Genomic DNA, 20727 nt, shown 5'->3' with positions numbered 1-20727 from the left:
CCCCGCCCAACCTCTTGATCCTCACGGCTGCTCCAACTTGCAAACGGTCGCAAAGGGTCATTCCAACACCCCCCCAGGATCATTAGACCTCACTGTGCTCCAGCCATGCCCACTCCTGCCAGTGGCATGCCCGCTGCATGGTTAGGAGTACCAGCTGTGCCAGTGTATGCCAACCTGGGAGAGAGACATCCACAGACCAAGTCACTCCTATTGTTTTCCCAAAGATTTCTCTGTGGTTTAAAGTTGCAGGGGGCAGGAGGGAGGAAAAATATTTTTTCCAGGAGTCTCATTTCAGAAGGATTCCAGGTTGCTTCACTAGAGCCATGTGATTTTCTCCTTCCTGAATACTGGGCTGATGTACGTGCAAAGGTAGTTGGATCGTGTTGCAGTACTCCCAAAGCAACCTAACACTAAGGATGCATCCATCGAAAATAATTGAAGAGATGGCCCATTCCATTAATGCACCATAAAAATTGATAAAGAAACGAATCAAGTCATCTATGCTACCCCCCTGACAATGGCAGATCACTCCCTGCAGAATATTTTCCAGTGTTTTGCCCAACCCAGTTTTAAATGTCACTGGTGATGGGTCTCCCAGCACTTCCTTGGGAGAACACCTTCCATAGACTAACAGCTCTCACTGGCAGGAAGCTCTGCTCTGAAAAGGGGACTCCATAAAAATGGCCAATTTTATCATTTCTTAGCAATCTCCGTCTCAAATGTGCTCAGTTTACGAACAGAAAGGCAGCTTTTGTAAACGGCCAGTCTTGTACACGCAGCCTGGGATCAGAAAGTCAGGATAAGCTCTTTCCAGCCCACACATCACCATCAATAAGAATAAACATGTTGTACGCCAAAAAAGAACATCAGATATCCTGGGCATCCCAGTTCATCCTGCTATGCAACCCCATTAGGGCCTGATCCACTGCCCACATAAATCAAGGGAAAGACTCACTGCTTTCACCAGGAGTTGGCTCAGGCCCTTAATGGGGTTGCACAAGTGTAACTAACTAGAATTTAGGACCCTTATTCACATTCAGTAGTCGTTTACTCTGTGCATAGTCCTACTGACTCCAGTGGAACTTAGCCTTGCTCATACGGAGTAGAACCTTAGTCCATGTTATCTGTCGGACTCTGGGTTCTAGGCTGTCAGTTCTGGTGGCTGGAACATTTTCGAAGGCAGACATAGAGTTGGAACTGGGCCGAGGGCAGCACTGAAACAGGGGGACAGGCTATGGGTCAGAGTCCAAGGGCAAGCCAAATCAGGATCATAGAGTCTGGAAGTAGGCTGAAGTTGATACTGGGCTCAAGTCAGTCCAAGGATCTGGGGGGTCACGGGGCAGGTGTAGGGTTGGAGCAGGGTCAGAATAGAGCACAGTCAAGGCTGGAACAAGGCTGGGGCAGGATCAGAGGCAGGAGGGAAGTCTAGGGAGTCTGTAACACGACAAAGCATCAGGAGGGTGGTGAGGATGAAATACCTGTGCCCTGGGGTCATCTAACTAGGGCTCTATCTATGAATAGGTTGCTGCACCTTTTCTGAGTATTGAGTCACTGCAGGCTCTCTTGAGGGATGAGTTAGTGCAGCTGAGTTGCTGGAGCATGCCTGGGCAATGTGTCATGGAAGGTTCTGCTGGACGGGTGAGTCACTATATCTATTGATTTGCCAGGTTTGGGTGGGCACAAGCCTGCCCACATCTAAAGGCCCCCCTCCAGCCTAAGGGGAGGAGCCACTGGACCCAGGCATCAAAAGAGTTCGGGGGGCAACAAATGAGAAATCAGGGATGGGAGTGAGGTCATAGGGTCAAAAGCAGGGAGCCAGAGGGGGACACTGAGCAGAGAAGCCTGGGCAGCGCCCATTGCTCCTCGAAGGCATCCAAGGAGCCAGTGGATGTGGCCCAGAGGAACTCTGGGCAGAGACGTGACTTCCGGGAGGAGCAGAAAGAGGTTGTGCATTTGCAGAGTACCTCCCCCATCCAGCATCCTCCTCCTAGTATAGTGGATGGCCACCTTGGCGAGCGCCAGGAGGAGGTGAACGAGGAGGTTTGCAACTTCATGGGGCCACGGAATGGGTGTGCATAGAGCAGGAGGTGTGGAGAAAAGTGCAGCCAGAGCCTAAGGAGAAGGTTCGGAAGGGGCGGGATAAGGGGTTGCAACCTGGTGCACTTGAGGTAGATGCGCACCAGGGTCTCCCTCATGCTGCAGAAGGGGGGTGAGTCATTGTAGCTGAGTGAGCAGCCCTGGTCCAGCTGCAGCTCTGCCTCCCAGTATTCCAATCTGGCCTGCAGTAAACGAAGTCTATTGATGATGCACAAAATGGAACAGAACCCAACTCACTCGCATGTAGGTGTTCTCGGTCTGCCAGGCTAACAAGAACAAAGAGCAATGCCTGCTTCTTCTAGGGACAGGACACGGATTGCTCTGACTCCAAGAACGTGAGAGGAAGGCACTTGTTCTATACAGCTGAACATGCATTTATTCCAGCACTCCTAGTAAATGGAAGAGGCCGGGTGGTTTTGGTTTTGTTCGACTTTCTAGGGAGGAGATGTAATTATTACAACTCTCTTGGTCAGTCTCGCTGTTCTAACGAGAGAAGGATCAGCAGCTGAATAAATGATTTTGCCCTTGACTTGCAATTCACCTTTTCAGCTAGAGAGACTCAACATTAGTATTTTTGGAAGAAGAAGCTAAAAAAAACACCCCAGCAAAGCCTGTGCCAATTTCTTCATTAATTTTCCTAATGCACATGTGGTCATTTCAGGCTGTCATAACTATAAAGGGAAGGGTAATAGCTGTCCTGTGTACAGTACTATAAATCCCTCCTGGCCAGAGACTCCAAAATCCTTTTCCCTGTAAAGGGTTAAGAAGCTCAGGTAACCTGGCTGGCATCTGACCTAAAGGACCAATAAGGGGACAAGATACTTTCAAATCTTGGGGGGGGAAGGCTTTTGTTTGTGTTCTTTGTTTGGGAGTGTGTTCGTTCTCCGGGAATGAGAGGGACCAGACATCAATCCAGGTTCTCCACATCTTTCTAAACAAGCCTCTCCTATTTCAAACTTGTAAGTAAATAGCCAGGCAAGGCGTGTTAGTTTTCCTTTGTTTTTCTCAACTTGTAAATGTACCTTTTATTAGAGTGTTTATCTTTGTTTGCTGTACTTTGAACCTGAGACTAGAGGGGAGTCCTCTGAGCTCTTTAAGTTTGATTACCCTGTAAGGTTAATTTCCATACTAATTTTACAGAGATGATTTTTACCTTTTTCTTTAATTAAAAACCTTCTTTTTAAGAACCTGATTGATTTTTCCTTGTTTTAGATCCAAAGGGGTTTTGGATCTTGATTCACCAGGAGTTGGTGGGAGGAAGGAGGGGGGATGGTTAATTTCTCCCTGTTGTAGATCCCAGGGGGGGGGTTGGAACTGATTCACCAGGAGTTGGTGGGAGGAAGGAGGGGAATGGTTAATTTCTCCTTGTTTTAAGATCCAAGGGGTTTTGGATTTGTTTTCACCAGGGATTTGGTGAAGGTTTTTCAAGGCTTCCCAGGGAGGGAATCCATTGATGGTGGCAGCCGAACCAGAGCTAAGCTGGTAGTTAAGCTTAGAAGTTTTTCACACAGGCCCCTACATTTGTACCCTAAAGTTCAAAGTGGGGATCTCAGTCCTGACACAGGCGCATCAGCTAGTCACTGTATTAAGAATGTCACCATAGCCCCGAGTCCCAAACACAACATCTGGAAGAAGCTGCTGTTGTTGTTGTTTCAACACTTCAGTGAGACAGAGAAGGGAGAAGATTCTAAGGGCAGAGGTCATTGTCCAGGGGGAGAATAAGCCTGTCTTCAGTTACTGATCACTGCTGAGAGGGATCCTGAAATTATGGACTGGGTGACATATGCGAGCGTAGCACATTTCATTAGGGTGTGCACCCAGGGAATTTTATTTATTTATTTATTTATTTTTAAGGCAGACATCATAAAGGTTGGGGTGTGGGAGGGAGTGCAGGGTGTGGGAGGGGGTGCGGTGTGCAGGAAGGGGCTCAGGGCAAGGGATTGGGGCAGAGGAGGAATGCGGGGTGCAGCGGGGGCTCAGGGCAGGGGGTTGGGGTGCGAGGTGTGGGCAGGGGGCTTAGGGCAGGGGGTTGGGGTGCAGGAGGAGTGCGGGGTGCAGGCAGGGGGCTCAGGGCAGGGAGTTGGGGGGCAGGGTGCAGGAGGGGTTCGGGCTCCGGCCCGGCGCTGCTTACCTGCAGCGGCGCGCTCCCTGCCTGCCTGCCCTGGCCCCATGCCGCGCCGCTCACCATGTCCCTGCGCGGCCCTGGGGGAGGGGGGCACAGGGCTCTGCGCGCTGCCCTTGCCACGCCTCCAGGTACCTCCCACAAAGCTCCCATTGGCTGCGGTTCCCCGTTCCCAGCCAATGGGAGCTGTGGGGGTCGGTGCTTGGAGCAATGCACGGAGCCCTCTGCCCCACCCCCAACCCCCCTCCAGGCCCCAGGGATGTGGTGCCAGCCACTTCTGAGAGCGGCGTGGGACCTGCGGCACCACGGGGGAGACAAATCCCGCAGGCCGGATCCAAAGCCTTGAGGGGCCGGATCCGGCCCGCGGGCATTAGGGTGTGCCTGGGCACATCCGGCACACCCTGTGCACATGCCTATGCTGGGTGATTTTCATCTAAATCTTTTCTCTTGAGCCTAGGAGTGCTCCAGTGACAATGAAAGGATCTTACTTAAAAACGTAGGAAGACGCAAACACACTGTGTTTCACTGCAGCCTTCCAGCAGCAGAACAGAGCTCTGCCAAAGGCTTCTCTTGGCTGCAGAATTCCAGGGGACTGTTTCTATAGCATTTTGTGGGTTGCTTATTAAATAAATAAATTGGTGCCTAGAGGCGTTTACTGAGATTGGGGCCCAACTACAGTGGGTGCTGTGCAAACACACAGTGAGAAAGCACCCTGCCCTGAGAGCTTGCAATCTAAATAGGCCAGACAGACAAAGGGATGTGAGGGTAACCTGAGACACATAGCAGGTCAATGGCACAGGCAGGAATAGAACCCAGGTCACCCACATCCACTGGATCATCCTGTTGATGCCTCTGTCTATGACCTTCCGCTATGTCCCCATGTTCTGTACACCCCTTTGTGTCCATTCCGTCATGCCATACCAATCTCCTGCCTCCCCCCCAACTCCATGCTGTCCCACCTCCAGGACACCCTATTCTAAGATGGTGGAGCCTGATTCCTTGCCACCCTCCATGTGTCCCCCAGTCCACATCCCTCTCAGCCCCTTACATACTCTCTACACCCCCTCCTAGATCCCTGCCCCTCTGCATTTCCCCTGGTCTCCTATTCTCGGGTCCCCATGCCCTCAGACTTAATGGGGTTGCACGGGAAGCCAGCATCAGCAGTCACTACAAAGCGGCTTCTGCTGCTCCAGCATACTGTTTTACACTGCTGTCCATTTTCTAACAAGCAGGTGCTTTGCCTGGGGCTTAGCAGCCTTGACACACTGCCCCTCATACAGCAAATTCAGTTGTGCCGTAAGGCTGAAGTATTTAATGACTGCAGGAAGAAGTTATTACAAGCCAGTTATGCCAATTTTACTGCTCTCACCATGAAGAAGGGCAAGATGCAAAAGAATGCACAAACCTCTGACAGAATTGATTGAGATGGAGATAGATACTTACCCAAGAGGGCAGATGTGCATATGCTGTTCCCATCCAAGCATCTCAGAAGGAAGCATGTAAAGGTTTTGTTTTATATAAGGAAGATCAAAATGGGATGAACTAGCTAGCTGTGTTTATATCAATGCATTTTACAACTACAGTCAATGTCACCAAGACAGGAACAACATAGCCGGTATCATAAGCATAACTATTTGGGGCAAACCATTCCCTCCTGCAGCAAAACCTATGGAGGAGACCAGCTTTCAGAATCTCTACCTAAGCATTCTGTAGGAGAGGTGGGGTCTGGCCCCTGGGAGAATGAACTGCAGATCCACACCCAACTCCCCATCAGTGATCCAGTAGCTCGACACTGGCTTTGGAATCCTGGTGTCATTCATCCTCACCCTCTCCCCCACCCCCCACCAGTTCCCTTTTAAATGGGTGCGGCACGTTCCCCACCCCAGAGCAGGCGCAATAAGAAAGGTAGTATAGCCCCAGTAGCGTAATACACTGGAGAGTCATACCCATTCTGTTGAAAATTCATTTAGGAAAAGGTGTGTTATATTTTGACACTAGTTGATTACATTGTTGAGTTTCAAGACTTAAGAAGGCAAAATTAAAGTCAAGAGCACACTGGAAATTGGTTGTTGTGTTAATGAATATGCAATTACTGGTCAGTGAGGAACTGGCTACAATCCTTCATTGTGCATTTCTAATCTTTCGAGTTAGAGGATATATATATATTTTTCCCCCTCAGAAATATCTGATAGAGAGGGTTGCAAAGACTTGGCTTGATGTCAAAGAAAGTTCTAAAATCTATTGAGCCTTAACTATCTTTTTCTTAAGTTATTCATGTGGAGATATCATAAATGATAGGTTGTTATAGGTGCTTGAAAACAGCTCTGTGTAGCTTTGTAATTCCTCCACTAATCTTCACTGCATCTCAACTCCCACGAACCACTAAAAAGCACCTCTCCTCAGCCAGGCCAGTCCAGTTTGGAAGTCATTGAGCAAATCATTTCAGAGATGTGAGGAGCCAAAAGAAAGGGCTAGAAGGATTTTCAAAATTGAAAGTGTTCTGACCCACCCCCCCTAAGCTCCATCTCCGCACACCAGAGTGTTCACCTTGAACTAAACTTTCCCTGGCTAAGATGTGCCACGTATAGTTTCCAATTGATTGATTTAACAATGATGAAATTACAGAGTGCGTGTCAAAATCGGACTCATAATAACTTGCTTGCTGCAATCTTAACTCTGGAAGGACAATCAGTCTCTCCACAGTGCTAACCAGAGCTCAACTCATTTGAAAAATAAAATTAACTAAAGTAATAATTCTTTAGTTCCCCAGAGAATAATCACTCAGACTAATCACTTCACTACAATTTTATTTTCAATAATTGTGTAGAGCCAATGCCACCACCACATCTGTCACATGAACTGGGCTCTATCAATATTGACTTGATATTTTGGAAAGTTATAAATTTCTTCATAATCCCAGGGGATTTTGAGGGGAATGAAAATCCACAGCCTGATGGAAATTATTATTTTGTGGGTTGCCTGTTTAGCTTCAAGATGTCATTTTTAAAAAACGTGCCTGGTCGGAAATACATTCAATGTGTTCTGAAACAATCCAATTAAACTTACACACTCCCGGAAAGCCATCACAGGAGAAAAGTGCTGAATACTGGAGTCAAAATCTTTTCCATTTTGCAAAGTTGGTGTGAGAATTGACCAGCCCAGAACAATATTCACACACCCACACTATTTACCATGATGATAACAGGAGGGGGGGAGGGGGGAGGGAACTACCCAGGGTAGCATTGGAATAAAAAGTATAGGATTTAATTAAACAGTTTTACGATTCTGACTTGATCAACCATCTGTTTTTAATCAGACTGGAGAAAAATTAATAAATAGCAAATAAAAGGAGGATGCCCATAAATACAGTACAGAGGAGAACAACAACGAATCCATTTCAAAGACTAATTTCAGAGACAAGGAAAGAAGAACAAGTGACTTACCTCAATTACAGGCTGGAAAGAGGCAATAACGATACACCTACATCCTTCCTTCCTGATGCAACTAATTTTAGGTCTTTTGATAGAAATCTAAAAGGAAATACAAAAGACAATTGTATATAACTGCCTTCCCTGCAGAGTGCCTGTACAAAGTAGTAAAAGGCTTTCGAAGGAACACCGGTAAAAAGAAGTGAGTGAACAAATTACAACTCAAAAATATAATTCTTACAAAATAAGAGAAAAAGAAGATTGCTGTCCTGAAAATTCCTTGTAGGTCTTACTAAATGTTAAGTGAACGAAGCCATACAGTGATTAAATGACACAGAGGCAGATTGACCCTTAGAGTTACACCACTATTCTCAATAAAGTGACAACCGGCATCAATTTGGCCCATTTGTCTCTATGACAAAGATGACAAAACTAATCTTGCAAACCCCTGAAGAGCTAAACTAACATTTCCACTAAGAAGGCAGCTTTGCATTGACTGGAATGATACAACTTTGCTAACTTGTCTCTAGCAAACTCTGGTACTTGCTAAAGCAACACTTGAATGTTAAATGCTTCGGTCGAGAGTTCAGCTACTGACCTGCAATGAAAGCCTTGTGTTCAGCTTCAACGTTTCCTGACAGCAAACAATCTACAGGGGGGGAAAAAAAAAAACAGTTTCATGGAATGAACTGTTAAAAAAAGAAAATCCTCTCATAAGCTTTCCCTGAGGGGGAAGAAAGAATCCACAAGCTTTAAATTGGCCAGGCAGATTTAAGAGGAAGAAAAAAAAAAGGCATCTTTCTCTGTTGCGTCAAAGAGCCCAGTGTGCAAATGGAACAGTGAACTGAGTTGTTAAACTGGCAAGCCCTGGCTGAAGACAGCTCTTCAGTATGCTCTCAGCATCCTCTCCCAGGGCTGGCTGGATCCAGTCCCACTCCTCAGGCTCTTACAGAGGAGCCATGCTACTTCAAGAGACAATCACTAAAGGATGGTTTCTGTCCGCATGCCATTCAGCTGGCTTTCCGACATAGCATGAGGACAGTTACACACACAAGCAGTGTTTATTTATGTATAGGAAGTGGAGAAAACATCTACGCATATTCCAACTGGCAGTCTTGTCACTGAATTACCAGAACTTGTAGAGAGAATCCTATTGACTGCATAACCCACCCTTTATGTTATTCAATGTATGCTTAGAACAGGGGTGGGCAAACCGTTTTAAGCTGGCCCACGAGCTCCTGCTCGGGAGCGGGGTCTGGGGCTTGCCCTGCTCTGGTGCTGCAGCCGGGGGCTGGATCGGGGGCTGCATCACGCAGCTCAGCTCTGCTCTGGTGCTCCAGCCGGGGTGCCGGGTTGGGGGGCGCACCACACGGCTCCCAGAAGCCGCGGCATGGCCCCGCTCCGAGGGTGGAGCCGCTTGAGGTAAGTGCTGCTTGGAGCCTGCACCCCTAAGCCTCTCCCCACACCCCAACCCCCTGCCCCAGCCTTGATCCCCCTCCCACCCTCTGAACCCCTTGGTCCCAGCCCGGAGCATCCTCCTATACCACAAACTCCTCATCCCCAGCCCACCCCAGAGCCCGCACCCCCAGCCAGAACCTGAACCCCTGCCCAAGCCCTAATCCCCCTCCTGCCCTCCGAACCCCTCGGTCCCAGCCCGGAGCATCCTCCTATACCACAAACTCCTCATCCCCAGCCCACCCCAGAGCCTGCACCCTCTCCTGCACCCCAACCCCAATTTTGGGAGCATTCATGGCCCGCCATACAATTTCTATACCCCAACTGGCCACCAGGTCAAAAAGTTTGCCCACCCCTGGCTTAGAAAGTAGTTTTAGGAAGGGACTGTACTTATATGATGCATCTCTTACTTGGTGCTAGAGATTCCATAGACCACTGATGGTCCACAGACCACTTGCTCGTTGTTTGGCCTCCGTTATACCTAGCCAACTCATTGTGTGCAGGGAGGTAGCCCAGGTGAACCAACTGCCTTTAGTGGCCTTGCACAGGAGTAGCTGTGAAGAGAATGTTCACAATTCAATTAACAATTTCACCAGTGCATGTAGGAGGAACAGAAACCAGGGCAAATAGCTGGGCAGGGCTAAGAGGAGTAACAAATAGTACAACGGTTGCATGATGGGCAGTAGCAATACCTACTATTAAGGCTGCCTAATACTTCCTATTGTAAAGCAGTTTTCAGATGCCTAGAACTTTTGAAATTTCAGCCTCAATGATCGAAATGTGCCATGTGTGGTGTCTGCTGAATTTTTTTGTTAAATTTGATCCAAAAAGGTTTAGTCATTTCTGAGAATGAGATGAATGAATAATCAGTGCTTTGGGCTATACCTTTGTTTGACTGGACTTTTGAACAGCTCTAGCACTTCAGGGGTTTGGAACAGAGAACTGGAATTAGGAGGAGGTTAGCCCTGGGGTCAGAGAGGTGCCTTTTGCTGTGCCATGAAAATCCATCCAAGTTATAAACTATGGAAAATTGCCATTTGTGCACGCATCCCAGGCTGTCACACTGATAGGACAGTAGGACAGAGATGGATACCTGCTGGATCCGGAACATCTCTGTCAGCTCCTTCCTTGTTTCCAAAACTCCATTGTTTCCTCTTTGTGGCAGGTTTTGGACTTTCAGAAAGCCTCTGATGAAGTTCCACACCAAAGGCTCATTAGCAAAGTAGGCAGTCATGGGATAAAAGGAACGGTCTCTCATGAATCAGTAACCGGTTCAAAGACAGAAAACAAAGAGTAGGAATAAATGGTCAGTTTTCACAAGGGAGAGATGTAAAGAGAGGGATGCAATGGAGTGCCCATCTCACAAAAGGCAGAGCAGGTTGTGAGGACAATTAACCTGATAGGCTGCACCTGCCTGAGAGCCAGCTGAAGCCCAGATGGGCAGGGGCAGGCTGAGCTTGTATAAAGCCAGCAAGCTGAGAACAGAAGGAGGCTGCAGGGGCAGTAACTGACAGCTCCTGTAAAATCAATACCGATTTTTAAAAGATTATTTTGAGAAATCAATGAGTAATGGTGCAGGAACCACAGTGAGCTGCAAACAAAATTCACCCAAGGTACTAGAAGGATAAAGAACATCAGGCACGTAAGCAAAGGAGAACTGGTATTAACACAACGGACAAGGGGATTAAGTAGCATACAGTTTGCTCTGTCCCCATTATTACTGTTTGGTGGGTTACTTAAGTGCATATGTGGCCCACAATATGTTACCTGGGCCGCAAAGAGTGGGTGGCAGGGCAGCCCACCTGGGGTGGACCGGCAGCCCCAGACCCCACACCACATAGCTTCCCCGAGCCCCACAGGGCTGGCCGGATGCCCCAGACCCCATGGGGCAGGCTGCCCCGGACCCCCGCCACATGGGGCGGGCCAGCTGCTCCAGCCCCCACACTCCTGCCACGTGGGGCGGGCCGGCTGCCCTGGACCAGGGCTGAGCGGCTGTTCCAGATCCCAGGCCCCCAACCCCGAGGGGCTGTCCCGGAAGCCCTGACTTTGCTGCGATGGGCAGCCGGGAAACCCAGACCCCTCTATGTCAGGCAGCTAGGAACCTGCCAGACCCCAGCACACGGGCTGGCCTCTAGCCCACAGCTGAAGTGAGCCGCAGCTGTGTGCTAATAGGGCCACATGTGTCCCATGGGTTGAGAACCGCTGCTCTAAGGGTATGTCTAACCATCAATTAAACATCCACAGCTGGCCCAGGTCAGCTGACTTAGGCCTGCAGGGCTCGGGCTGCAGGGTTGTAAAACATGCCTCCAGCATGTAAATTACTCCTAACTATACTGTAGGAGAGCTGTGGCCAGCCACCCATGAATTACACTGCAGGGTAACACCAGCAAACTCCCAGTCCCAGACTTTCCCCTAGAAATGTTCTGCCCAGCACCCTTGTTGACAATACAAACTCATATAAAGTCCATCATTTCATAATAGAAAGTGATACGCACAAATGTTATAATCCCAAATGAAGTTTCCCAAACACTTCAATCCAAACACACACTGGTTTAGATAAAACAAGTTTATCAACTACAGAAAGATGGATTTTAAGTGATTACAAGTAATGAGGCATAAAAGTCAGAATTGGTCACAAGAAAATAAAAGATAAAACACAATTAATATTTAACTTAACAAGCCAAATGAATTCAAAGCAAAGGTTTCTCTTACCACATACTCTAGCAGTCTTACTGGCAGGAATCCTTTCAGTCAGTAACCCTCCCCGTGTTCAGTGTTAATTTCCTTGTCCTTCAGGTGTTGCTGATGCCGTGAGCACAGAGAAAGGAAGGAGTATTTTGGGGCCACTGTTATCCTTTCTTATAGCTTTCTTTTTCTTTGAAAATAATATCACACCCTTTTTCCTGCCGAAGAGTTGCTGCTTAACCAGGTGATAAGCCATTTGATTTTGATGACACCTTGCTGAGGCATCAGTTTGTGTTTTATTTTGAGGAATTGGTTTGTGGCTGCTTTTCTAAACTTGAACCTGTCCCAGTAATGTTATACAGTGGAATTGTATAACTTTACATACAATGTTGCCACGTGTATTTTACCAGGAGAATAATGGTCAGCAACCAAATGATGAGTTTTCAAATGACAGCCCGCAAAGCATACTTTGTACAAAATTCATTATGGTTTTGAAAAAGGGTGAAGAACACACGGGTACAGACTGTCAGGGGGGTGGTCCTATAGCCTGGGGTCCCACCTGAACATCTACACAGCAAGTTTGAGTCCTGCAGCCTGAGCCCCCCAAGCCCGAGTCAGCTGACCCAGGCCAGCTGCAGCTGTGCTGGGGTCTTTTATTCCAGTGTTGACATACCCTTAGATGCAGGGCCGGCTTTAGGCCAATTCAACCAATTCCCCTGAATCAGGCCCCACACCTAAGAGGGCCCCGCACCCAAGCCCGGTATGGTGTACCAGCAAGAGCCAGTGCGCCGTACCGGGATGGCCCGGCTTCCCCACGGGGCAATTTAAAGGGCCTGGGGCTCCCAGCAGGGGCTGGAGCCCCAGGCCCTTTAAATTGCCACCAGCGCCCCACTGCTGGAGCCCTGGGGTAGGGCTGCAGGGCTCTGGGGGCTATTTAAAAAGCCCAGGGCTCCCGCTGCCTCTACCGCCTCAGCCCTTTAAATAGCCCCCAGAGCCCTGGGATAGCGGGGGGCTCTGGGAGCTATTTAAAGGGCCGGGGCTCCAGCTGCTTCTGCTGTCCCGGTCCTTTAAATAGCCGCGGGAGCCCCGCCACTTCCCCAGGGCTCCCACGGCTATTTAAAGGGCCGGGGCGGTAGAAGCAGGAGAGCCCCGGGGCCTTTAAATTGCCCCCAGAGCCCTGGGGTAGTGGGGGGTTCGGGGGCTATTTAAAGGGCCAGGGCTCCATCTGCTTCTGCTGCACCCCCTGCCCGCACAAACCCCACACCCCCTGCCCTGCCCGCAGCCAGCCCCAGTTTCCAGCCAGCTCTGCACCCCCTGCCCGCAGTCAGCCCCTGCTGCACCCCCAGTCTGCACCGCCCCTGCTGCACCCCCTGTCCTGCCCACACCAGCCCCGCCCCCCTGCCCTGCCCACAGCCAGCCCCTGCCGCACCCCTTGCCCACAGCCAACCCCTGCCGCACCCTCTGCCCTGTCTCCAGCCAACCCCTGCCGCACCCCCCTGTGGCCCTGCCCGAAGCCAGCCAGCCCCACACCCCTCCCGCCCGCACCAAACCTGCACCCCCTGCCCTGCCCACAACAGCCCTGCACCCCCTGCCCTGCCTGCAGCCAGCCCCATACCCCCTGCCCTGTCTCCAGCCAACCCCTGCCGCACCCCCCTGCTTGAAGCCAGCCAGTCCCGCACTTCTCTGTCTCCAGCCCTGCCAACCCCTGCCGCACCCCCCTGCGGCCCTGCCTGAAGCCAGCCAGCCTGCCCCACACACCCCTGTCTCCAGCCAGCCCTGCACCTCTTGCCCTGCCTGCAGCCAGACCCTACCTCCAGTCAGCCCCTACCCTGCCTCCAGCCAGCCCCATGTCCACTGGTGCCCTGCAGTTCCCAGGGCAGTAACCCTGCACACCTGCTTCAATGAGGGGGGCAGGGAGCAGCTGGGACCCACACATGTGCACACTACTAGGGTGACCAGACAGCAAGTGTGAAATATCGGGACAGGGATGGGGGGTAATAGGATCCTATATAAGAAAAAGACCAAAAAATCAGGACTGTCCCTATAAAATTGGGACATCTGGTCACCCTAGCACACCCCCAGGGAGTGGCGGGGACCCACACATGTGAAACAAAGTTCATTAATAACCGATCAACAGCATATATGATGCAATGTACATAATATATAATTTCATTATTTATATAGTTATGGAAAGTAAATAATACATGAAAGAAAAGAAAGGCTTTTTAAACGTTTTTTGTTGTTGTTGTTAGTCATCCCTGCCGGGGCCCCACCGAAAATGTTTGAATTGGGTCCCGTACTTCCTAAAGCCGGCCCTGCTTAGATGTACCTTAGGGTATGTCTACCCTGCAATTAAAAACCTGCGAGTGGCCCACGAGACTCCCGAGGCTTGGGCTAAGGGGCTGTTTAATTGCAGTGTATATGTTTGGGCTCGGGCTGGAGTCCAGGCTCTAGGACCCTGCAAGGTGGGACAGTCCTTGAGCTCAGGCTGCAGCCTGAGCCCCAAGGTCTATACCGCAATTAAACAGCCCCACAAGCCCGAGTCAGCTGGCATGGGCCAGCCACAGGTATCTAACTGCAGGCTAGCTTACCTTTAGATAACTAGTTCTTTACTTCAATCAGACATGGCTCATGTTTTTAAATCCACAGGTCCAGGGTGCAGTCCCCACACAGGGCTTGTTCAGGGACATTGTTACACTGTGATAGGTGCTATCTATGGGCTTTGTTAAGATATATTTTAGAAGCTTCCAGGAGAAAAACAGTCCATGCAGGTTACAGTCTTTAGGAGGGTGATCTTCTCCATATTAACACCCCATCTTGCAACCAGCTCCATGCACGCAGACCATGGACCCACATGGAACCCTCTTGAGTCTCCATGGGGTCCAGGGTCTGTGCAGGAAGAGGGAACATGTGGGCCTAGGGGAGAACCAGAGGGGGAGACTGCCAGCTCCACACACCTGGAAAAGGTAATATAGTCCCAAACCACATTGCCTTTTCTGTTGACCCTTTCTACACTGAAGAACCCTGCCATATAAAGAGGGATCTGGAGTAGCTTCAGCCAGGTCAGGCCCTGATTGGCAGCATGTCTGCAGTTGAGCTGGCAGGGAAGAGTGCCGGGAGACAGCATGGAGGCCCAGTGTGGTTGTCACTGGTCCCATATTCAGCCAGACAGTTCCAATTGCAAAGAAATGTCCCTTGTCTCAATGAACTTATTTTGGACCAGTGTCCTAGATGGAGCTCAAGGAATCCACAGGCTCTGGAGGCAGGACCAACTGGTCACTGAATGGATACCCCAATCCCTGTGCAGTAAGGAAAGGGAGAAGTTAACTGGACACTCACCTGAAAGTAGTGTTGACTGCCCGTGTCACTTCTTCTGTGTTATCATGAATAAAGTACTTCCCTCTGGTGTAACCACACATGCCCTTCTGCACTCCTCCTCGCTTGTGCCTGCAAAACAGACATAGTATCAGAACTGCTCGCAAATGTCAACAAAATGTACTATTCCTTAACAAAACAGCAAGTTTTCAGTTGTGAGGATGCACTTATTCTTGTAAACGTTCTGCAGTTTTAATTTGCCTTGTAACACTTAAGTGAGTTGGTGATAAATTCATTCACTGCCACCCACTTAAATTCCAGACAAAGAAACCCAGAGCAATGAATACAAAGATTTGAGGCACATATCCTAAAATATGGAGTGCCGTGGCAAGCACCGGACCAGCTCTAGCTACTACACCCTGGGGTTTTGAGTGCTCCGGCTTTCAGGAATTTTAGCTTCAATAAAGGTTGACCACTGTGATCAACATGCTGGGCTATGCTGTTTGTAACCTCTGTTCAGACCACACTCTGCTCCCTGAGCCAGGAGTAGATCTCTGGAATGTTAATTCCTAACATTTTACTATCATCTAGCAAACACAGGCATATAATTAAAGACTGTATCATAATGCTTATGCACATGGGGGCAGAACTAAGGTTCCACAGGCCGCTTTAATGCTGGCATTGCCTAATTTGTGAGTGCTTGATCTTGCAAGTCTAATGCTCTGTAATGTAGTTTGATTGTGGGGTTGTTTTGTCTTTTTTTAATGTAATATAGACCCCCTTTTACGTCAGTACCTATTGAGAGACTTAATGCATCTGAATTGCTAATGAGCTGCAAAAGCTTTCATCTGCAGATCGCCAGTTTTAATCCAGCTCTGCTGGCGAGGGGCTGAATGCTGTTTCCATCTTATGGATATTTGGTGGGTCAGTTCCAGTTCCCATCTTCTGCTAATTGCAGACTCATCAGAGAGGCCAAGAGTTGCATAGGCCACAGAGTCTGCACTAGCCCTGTTACCCCTACAGGTAGACTCCCCTCCCCCATCCCCAAATCCCTTGAGACATGCTGGCAGGGCAGTGTGTGGGGGAATATTGCCCCTGTAGATCAGTACAGGACTTCTTTCACCAGTCCAGGGCTATCAGACCTACACCTTTCACAAGCAATGCATGCAAATACATGGGGGATCAAGTTAATGGTTATATGTAAATTATACAGTAACAGGCAAATTAAATCAAATAATTTACATAAAACACCCCCCAGCATGGAATTATATCTCCTCCCCAGCACAGCATTCCTCCAACCTCCCCCCCACAACTCTTCCCTTCCTGCCCCTTGGCAGAGAGAGCTTCCCCTGGGCAGATAATCCCTTTCTTTCAGTGTGGGTTGGTAGGTGACAGCCAGGTGTGTGTGGGGGAATGTTGCCCCGGTAGATCAGTACATTCATTACTCTGCTAGACAATAAAAATCATGGACTGGACAGAAACACTGGATTTACCGTTTATTACAACCATCTGCAATTCACTAACACCTTTTTGTCCTCTGTGTGGCTCGAAAGCTTGTCTCTCTCATCAACAGAAGTTGGTCCAATAAAAGATATTATCTCACCCATCTTGTCTAATATCCTGGAACCGACATGGCTACAACTACACTGCATACAAAATCTCTCCTGGTATTTTATGAAGGATTTATTCAGAAAGTGGCAGCAGTCCAAGGTTTCAGACACTTCTGGGTCTTTCCCTGGAGTAATTGAGCTTTTCCTGTCTGGTGCTGCTTCATGAATAAATTTGTTATCTTTATAGACTCTCTATATAACTATTGGCCCACATCTTCCCATATAATGGGAAAACACACAGAAGCAGAACAGGAGAAGTAAAATTATACAAGGTTCCCCTTTAGGGTGACCAGACAGCCAGTGAGAAAAATCAGGATGGGGGTGGGGGGTAATAGGAGCCTATATTTAAAAAAAAGTCCCCAAAATTGGGACATCTGGTCACCCTATTCCCATTATAGTTTCTTTAGTAGATAGAAGATGTGGAGTTTGGCCTCCTGGGAGAAGTACCAAGTCCAGCTCACAGACTTCACAATCACTGAGATATACACCTATCTCATAGAGCTGGAAGGGACCCTGAAAGGTCATAGAAGTCCCTGCCTTCACTAGCAGGACCAGGTAGTGATTTTGCCCCTGATCCCTAAGTGGCCCCCTCAAGGATTGAACTCATAACCCTGGGTTTAGCAGGCCAATGCTCAAACCCCTGAGCTATCCCTCCCCCCTGAGCCACATGTATCTTGGGAATCCACCACTGACACAGGTCCATCTGCACAGAGCATGTGTTCCTCCACACTAGCTGTGCTGCCCCATGCCATTTTCCGTGGCAAAGTATTTTTACTTTGTGGCAAGTGAGCTCAGAGCACATGCATAACAACTAGCAGAGAAGTGGCTGTTGTAAAATAAATGCAATCTACTTATCCATCTGTCCCCTTACTAACATTCAGTAGGGGTGTTTTGGTTGGCTAGCTCCCAGTACCAAAAGAATGGGGGGAGGCCAATGCTCCCCGTCAGCCTGATTGACAGGGCGGGCAGGCTAATCAGGGAGTCAGGAGGCCAGGGGGCCCCGTCCTGCGCTGTAATTGCCTGGGTCAGACAGAGCGGGGCCGAGCTAAGGAGAGAGCAGGGGCCCGAGCTGAGTGGGGAGCAGAGCTGGGCCAGCCAGAGGGGCCACAACAGCAGCCCGGGAAGCAGGTCAGAGCTGGGAGCAGAGTCACAGATGCCTCCTGCAGAGCAGATCCTGCGCTGGGAGCAGAGCTGCAGCCGCAGAGCCAGGTATAGTGAGCAACTGTGGCCAGCCAAGGGGGGATTCTGGGCAAAGGGCCCAGTGCGAAAGACACCCCCAGCCAAGGGCCCTTGCAGGCCAGACTGGGAGGAGGATCTTAACCCGACGGGGGGCTGACGCTGGGAAGAAGGGTCCCACCACCCAAAGCCTGGAGGTGTGTGACCACCACAATTGCAAGTGTCCGACCCGCAGCATCCCTGCAGCACAGCCAGGGCCTGAGAAGAAGGCCTGGGACCTACAAGGAACAGACAGTGAACTGCCCTGACATTCCAGAGACACTGGTTGTGATGTCCTCTGCCACAGAGTGGGGTGATGTGTTTTCCTTTAACCTTTCCCATTTTTCCTAATTCTTTTTTTTTTAAATTAATTGTTGATTAAACAACTTGTATTTGATTTAAATTGTATGTAATGATCAGTGGGTCAGGGAAGTGCCCAGTGCAAAGAGAGTACTCCGGAGTGGGGACACCCTAGCCCCTGTCCTAGGAGACCACAGCAAGGTTGGGGGTTGAGCCCCCCAGGAATCCTGGGCCCAGCCTTGTTGGGGTTATGAGGACTCTGCCAGACAGGAGAGTGGAAGGGGAGTCCTCAAAGGCAGGGAGGCCTCTGGGTAAAGGAAGTGGGAGCAAGGACTCAGATCCTTTCACTAGCCCATTTCACCGGGGTAGTGCAGAAGCCAGGAAAGTTCCCCACAATAGCGGGACCATTCCCCCGCTTACACACCCACAGACATCTATTGTCTGTGGCTGTAAGGGTGGCGGGTGAGACAATCTGGAGAAACTGTATGGTTGCCATGTGAATAGTGATAATTGTGCTACACTTTGTGTTCTGATGCAGCTGATGCCACATAGAATCGTAGGACTGGAAGGGACCTCAAGAAGTCATCTAGTCCAGTCCCCTGCATTCATGGCAGAACTAAGTAATACGCAATAGATTTCTCACTGATAGATTGTTCCCTGATGACTTTTAGATACACTCTCCAGCCTTGTCACTGCTGCATCTACTTACTCTTGGCCCTGATTCAGTGATTGTGGGTATATTCTATTGTGATGTTATAATTTGTGCATGAAAAACAGCACAGCGCTTACATTGCACAGCTGATGTGCTGCTGCAGCCAATTAGACAGAGGTGCTGTATGACAAATTGACTTTGTAATTAGCTGCTGCCAAAAATCCTTTCATTCTGTCAGCCTTACAGCAATATGTTGGCAAAAAGCAAAATTGGGTTCAGGTACCCACCATGCTGGCATTCTCCTATATGCCCCACTGCCTTTTAAACACTGTGGCAGGATTTGTTTAGCGTGCACATGATGCTCCGTTATTCTGTATATCTACAATACATGAGCTGGCATAAATGATCACTGCTAACAAAGCAGGGTCCAGAGTGAGGCCAAGACTACTTGGATGATTATCCTCGTTGGCCCAGTGCTTGTGAATGGCTTTTGACTTAGCTCTATGTGGCAATATTTGTCTACCTTTAAACAGCTCTGACAAGGGATACACAGGTGACCAAGCAGCAAACTCACAATAAGTTCGAAGAGGATTTTCTTACAAAGAACATGCTTCAAAAGCCCCTGTAAATAGTGAAACCAAGTTATGGCAGGAAGAGCAGTCTGAAGCAAAAACAATTTAAGTACTATCCATTTCTATAAAGAAAAGGCGACAAGCTCAAATACAAAATAACCAAACCTTATAGCAGCTTGAGAGCAATTCTAAAGGGCTTGACAGGTGACTCCAAGTATAAAATTGTACTGGGATGAAAGATTAAACCTGTGCCTATAATGGGAGTCTTTTATACAGAGGCCTCTGTGTCATAGTGGAAAATGTTGGGTATAACCCACAGCCCTCAGGGCCACAAGAAGAGCAAGGACAGTACCACAGGCAGAGTCTTACCCTGGTCGGGCACATGAGAGATACCCGATGACAAAGGAACATGTTTCCTGTACACTGCAGTGACACTCCCTTATCAACAAGCTAGATGGGTGAGCACAGGGAACCCTGAGGGTTATGGGACCACTGCCAGGCCACCACCAAATCCATGAGGGGGATCTGAAATGGGCAACAGGGGAGTAGAAGGGACCATGCCAGCACCACGGAACGGGTGTGTGTGTGGAAGGGGCTGCTGCACTGTTACCAAAATTCATATATTCTAAGATCAAAAGGGCCTATTGTGACCATCTAGGGTCTGATCTTCTGCAGAAGACAGGCCAATGGAAGAGGCTGGGAGAGGAGGAATCGTGTTTTATCACCATGTTGGGGGAAATGTTGATGGTGAGGGGAGGAAAAGGTACCATCACCATGGCGATGGGGGAAATGCTGTCACCCTGGTGTGGGGGTGGGAGCTTTAGCACCATGGTGATGGGAGAAATGCTGTCACCTGGTGATGGGGTGGGGGCTTTATCACCATGGCGATGGGGGAAATGCTGTCACCTGGTGATGGGGTGGGGGGCTTTATCACCATGGCGATGGGGGAAATGCTGTCACCGGGGTGGGGGCTTTATCACCATGGCGATGGGGAAATGCTGTCACCCTGGTGATGGGGTGGGCGGGGCTATCACCCTGGCGACGGGGCGGAACTCTCGAGTCGGAGCGCACCCTGTGTCTGGCTGGGCCCCAGCACCCCCGGGCGGCCCGGCACGAGGGGCGGCGTATCGGTGTATCACGCGCGGGCGGAACCGGGCCACTCTCTGCAGGCAGGCCCCGAGGTGCTCCGCCCCCAGCGCTGCGGCGGACGCGGCACCGCACCCGGCCACGCTGGCCAAGATCCCGCTGACACCGGAAGTGCACCTGCTGCCCGCAG

General features: G+C 49.6%; 1 protein-coding gene across 1 annotated transcript in view; it reads right to left on the bottom strand.

Moving 5' to 3' along the window:
- Positions 1-8493, bottom strand: part of CSGALNACT1 (chondroitin sulfate N-acetylgalactosaminyltransferase 1) — a 90793-nt gene extending 82300 nt beyond the window's left edge. Inside the window, exons 1-2 of the mRNA XM_034771400.1 lie at positions 8246-8493; positions 7663-7749 (exon numbers count right to left, since the gene is read on the bottom strand). The gene's annotated coding sequence lies outside the window, so the exon portion shown is untranslated. The remainder of the gene's footprint in view (positions 1-7662; positions 7750-8245) is intronic.
- Between the last annotated feature and the right edge of the window lie 12234 nt (positions 8494-20727).

Source organism: Trachemys scripta, chromosome 5, assembly GCF_013100865.1.
Source record: "Trachemys scripta elegans isolate TJP31775 chromosome 5, CAS_Tse_1.0, whole genome shotgun sequence".
Lineage (NCBI taxonomy): Eukaryota > Metazoa > Chordata > Testudines > Emydidae > Trachemys > Trachemys scripta.
The sequence above is the reverse complement of the archived record's forward strand: the minus strand, read 5'-3'. Positions and strand labels throughout refer to the sequence as shown.